Source organism: Oryx dammah, unplaced genomic scaffold, assembly GCF_014754425.2.
Source record: "Oryx dammah isolate SB20612 unplaced genomic scaffold, SCBI_Odam_1.1 HiC_scaffold_28, whole genome shotgun sequence".
In the NCBI taxonomy this organism is placed as follows: Eukaryota; Metazoa; Chordata; class Mammalia; order Artiodactyla; family Bovidae; genus Oryx; species Oryx dammah.
In genome coordinates this window covers 78,224,304-78,229,423 of record NW_024070212.1, presented here as the reverse complement: position 1 = coordinate 78,229,423, position 5,120 = coordinate 78,224,304, and the positions used below count along the sequence as shown (strand labels likewise).

The 5,120-nt window shown below is 44.9% G+C and overlaps 1 pseudogene; it reads right to left on the bottom strand.

Moving 5' to 3' along the window:
• Positions 1-1,248: 1,248 nt before the first annotated feature.
• LOC120856569 lies at positions 1,249-4,832 on the bottom strand (annotated as a pseudogene).
• Positions 4,833-5,120: the final 288 nt, after the last annotated feature.

Here is a 5,120-nt window from a genome sequence, read left to right as displayed (position 1 = left end):
CTAGAACATGTGATGATATACCCAAAGCTGTGTCATATCTCATCATATCAGAGGCCTATGGAGTTAAAATAAATGGTAAAAAACCTTTCAAGCTAGTCTGAAAAAATAGGTCATTTGAACATATTGACTATTCAACCCCCCATTTAGATCTCCTAGGCGGAGTATCTCTGTGAAGACTGCAGGTAAGATTCTGCCTAATAGAGATATAACCCTTTGTTCCAGCCAACATAGAGTCAGTATGTTTTTGATAGAAAAAGTTAACTTTTAAATACTTCAATGACAAAGAGAAAGGGGAAATAGGAGCAGCTGTAGAAAATATAAGAGATTCAAAAACCTTGAGGGAGAGATGGATTGGAGTTAGAAGATGCAAACCGTGATATCTAAGATGAGGGCTTCCCAGGTGGCTCGGTGGTAAAGAATCTGCCTGCCAATGCAGGAGACGCAGATTCAATCCCTGGGTCGGGAAGATCCTCTGGAGGAGGAAATGACAACCCACTCCAGTATTCCTGCCTGGCAAAATTCCATGGACAGAGGAGTCTGGTGGGCTACAGTCTATGAAGTCACAAAGAGTTGGACATGACTGAGTAGACAGACATATATATAACTGAATCACTTTGCTGTACAGAAGTTAACACTGTAAATCAACTAAATACTTCAATTTTTAAAAAGATATTCAAAAAGCTTAAACAAATGAGACAAAAATAAAACAAAGCAAAAAAAAAAAGGACAATGTTCCTAAACACTTGGTCTGATAAGACCCTCACTCATGAACACATTATACACATGTGCACCCATCCATGCACACAAATCTCTGCTCTCTTCGGAATGTCCATGGTAAATGTGAGTTTATGTAAAAGTGAAGACCTCCCTGGGATCTAAATAAACCTCAGGAAGAGGACTGTGTTTCCTGTTTTAGCCAAAGTTACTCCTGTATTTGTCTGAGCAAATAGTGATAATTAGAGAGTATTCAGAAGTTGGAAAGTAAGAAGAAAGTGATCTACACACAATAAGGAAATGCCTGTCACTCTCACATCTTTCTCTGAGACCAGGTGGCTGAGGATCCTCCCAGCCTTCAAGGATATGGTTTAAAGAAAGACTTAACTCAAGAACTGCAATCCTCACAAGAATCAGATAAAAGCTACTTGGAGGTTGCGATAGGACTCTGAATCATTACTTTATTTGAATTCTAGGTGCTCTGATGAAAGGTCATTTTATTTTATTTTATTTTTTGAAAGGTCATTTTAAAAGCATGTCTGCATTAACCTTTAAGAGGTTTCTGTCTGGGCATCCTGGATCATCCTGGTATTTAAATCCTGGGTTTAACAGGTGATGGGGACTGAAAGGTTTACCAACCACTACAGTCAGGCACAGCCATGCACATGAAGCCATTCATCAAGGCCACCTTCTCTTCAGATGTCCCACTTTCAGGATCACAGAATTTACCACACTAAATGTTAAGGCCAGCAACAACAACCCATTTCCCTTCCCCAAAGCGGGGCATGCAAGAACCCACAGAAATAGTCTGGACACACAGGCCCTGCATCTGGGAAAATAATTATAGTCACTGTCTTTGGCTCCAGTTCCCACCCTTGGAACATGCATTATAATCTAACTCCTAAATCGAACTAGATTCTGCTCCAGTTTAGCATCCCTTCCAAACTGCCTCAGTGAAACTGGTGCAGCCCCCTGGATGGAGTGCTAAGTACAGCTGTGGCTCAGAAGGAACGAGAGCACCACAGGAGGGAAGGAGAAAGGGAGGGCAGAAAAAGAAACTAGACAAAATCAGAAACACATTTTAGAACTGTGGGCTTGGGGGGAGAGGGGAAATAAATTAACAAAATGTCCCAGTAATTTCATGGCAGAGCTAGAAGAGAGCACTTAGAGCTATCCCAGGACTCTCCCACAGAAAGCATTCCCTGGATGCACAGACGTTCACAACACTGACAAGCCTCAGGTGGCAGTTCTGGCTCGAACACGTGGTCACAATATCACAGCATGAGAAGAACACACCAGAATGCCCAAAGGCATCTAGGCGGCAGAGAGAAAAACAAAAGGCAGAACTCCCCTCCACAGAACCCCATTAAAAGACAAAGCGTATCTATTACAAAGTCACATTTTCCATTTTTCTCCTTTATAAAGTCAGCAATGCTGGAGGGTAGAAATGAGTGCAAAAGTGTTGGAGCCTGAGGCTCAGGGATGTCCCCTTAGTGAGCAGAGGGAAGGATTGGCTGGAGAATTCCCACCCATTTTAAACACACAGATGTCCAATTTGGGGCTGTGGTTGCTAGGTCACTTGCAGTCTTATTCTACATTGAAATAATGTCTTTCTGAAACCACACAGAGACTGCAGGCGCCCACAGAACTCCTCCACAACCGTGAACTATTCCCCTAGCAAAGCCAGGATGAGATTCTGCCAGCAACAGGATGCCAAACCCTTCCATAACAAAATAATTCACTTGCCACCATTTTTATCTGCATCATCCTCCAGACAGGACTAATTCCTTCTTTGAAAAAGTTACTGTGGCCTGTCAGATTCCAGGGAGCTACCATGCTGCTGTAAAACCTTCAGGACTGCTCTGTACAGGCAAAGGCATCAACCTGACTGATACTCTGTTCAGAGCCTGTGAGTGGGTGGGATGGCCTGGGATCCTCCTGGAGTACCAGAAAGCAGAGCTGGGCCACAGGGGATGTTCTCAGATCTAGGACAACAGTCTTCCTCTTCCTGATGATCTGACTTCTGCCCCATTCTGATGTTCCCTCCTCCTCATGTTGCCATGTGCTGTTTTATTCTTTCCGATTGTGATCCCCACTGTCATCACCTTCCAAAGCCTTGAACGTGTTCACTTTCTTGCAGCTGTTGTTACCACGGCCTCACAGAGTGAGGCCATCACTTTTACATGATATTACTTTTACATGGTGATACTCAAGGTCACATCATGGGTGTGTGAACTGTGGAGCAGGGACCTATGCTCCTTCAATGTTCTGTGCTTGTCATCTTGAAATTCCTAATAATTTTCTGAGTAAGGGAGTCCACTTGTGTAACCAGTCCTGAAAATGTTTCAAAGGGCTTCATGTGAAAGCTCTCCATCCATTCAGCCATTTGTTTTTAATTTTGCTGTTTTATTTCTGGCTGTGCTGGGTCTTCACTGCTGTGCGAGGGCTGTTTGTGGGTGCAGTGTGCGGGCTCCTCGCTGCAGTGGCTTCTCCCATGGCTGAGCGCGGGCTCTAGGCGTGCAGGTTCAGTAGCTATGGCACACGGGCCTAGCTGCCCCTGCAGTAGGTGCAGTCTTCCCAGACCAGGGACTGAACCCACGTTCCCTGCATTAGCAGGTGGATTTTTAACCATTGGACCACCAGAGAAGTCTGGGCATTCTTTTAAGGGCACTCGATTTGGGGTCTTTCCGCCAACCTGGTTTTTCTTCTCAGGCTTTTGTCCCCAGAACACACCAAACAGACTCTGAAAGTGAAAGTCGCTAGGCTGTGTCTGACTCTTGGGGACCCCATGGACTGTAGACCATGGTGACCCGCCAGGCTCCTCTGTCCATGGAGTTCTCCAGGCAAGCATACAGGAGTGGGTTGCCATTCTCTTCTCCGGGGGATCGTCCCAACCCAGGGGTTGAACTCAGGTCTCCCGCACTGCAGGCAGATTCTTTACCATCTGAGCCACCAGGGAAGGCCGACCATATGACTCAGTCAGTGAGGAGTATAGGGATACCTCAAAGACGGTTGTTAAAAACAGGATAGAATGTCTACTTGCAGTAACAGCAGTTACTGTTTACTATGTGACTGGCATTATGTTAAGGACATTCCATGTACTATGTAATCCTCACACCAATTTTCTAGTTAAGAGACAGATTTATCCCTAGTTTGCAGATAAGAAAACTGTGGCTTAGAGAGGTGACATACCTTGCCGAAGACCATACAAGTTATAGGAGGCAGAGAACGCAAACCCAGGTCTGGCAGACCCTTTTAGAGTAACTCTACTAGGGCACCTCCCAAGTTACTGGAGACATTCATTACTTGGGAGGCTAGAGGCAGCACGCATGGAGCTCGTAACTAATTCTGATCATATTTTGATCTACGGTGACTCAGCTAGGAACGTGTCTTTGGATGCTTGCCAAGCTATTCCCACATGGCCATTTCCTTTTCCAAGTTCATGGCTTTCATTAGGTTCTTTCCACTAAGCTTAGCCTCTATATTAGTTTCCAACTGCTGCTGTAACAAATTATCACAAATTCAGTGGGCTTAAAACAATACAAATATATTGAACTGGCCAAAAAAGTTCGTTCTGGTTATTTTTATTTTTTCATAAGATGGTAAGTTATCCTACAGTTGCTGGCGGTCAGAAGTCTTCAGGGCCTTTCAGGGCTAAGATGAAGGTGCTGGCATAGATGCGTTCATTCTGGGGGCTCAAGGGGAGAATCCTTCCTCGCTTCTCCCATCTTCGGGTGGCTGCCTGCATTCCTTGGCTTGTGGCCATGTTACTCCAGTCTCTGCTTCTGTGGTCCTGTCTTCTGCTCTGACTGTGACTGTTCTGCCTTCCTCTTATAAGAACCCTGTGATTACACTGCTCACCTGGATAATCCACAATAATCTCCGGACTTTTAAGTCAGCAGGAGAGTAACCTTAACCCCATCTGCAATGTTTAGTTCTCCTTTGCCATGTAACGTAACATATTTGCAGTTTCCAGAAATTCAGACATGGACATTTTTGAGGGTCCGTTAGTATGTCTACCACAGACTCTCAACACACACACCCCTACCTAGTTCCTCCTGTAAACTGGACTCCAAGGTCTTCCCCTTCCCATGGATCCTGTCCACCTTCCTAGGCATTCTGGTTCTTCTGTGTTCAGTCAATAAACATTTACCAGGCACCTAATACAGACAAGGCATTTTGCTCGGGGCAGGGGAGACCAAGAAAAGAAGATATTGTTTCTGCCTGAAAGGTGCTCATTTTAGTGAAGCTGACTGGGAAATCATGAAACAAATGTGGCAATTACAGGGATAAAAAAGACACATATGGGGTGAGGGGCACTCAGGACTCGGGGTCTGGGGCGGGGAGGGATATGCAAAGATACCTTATGACTCCTATTCTTATCAAGATTCACAAAATGAGAAAAC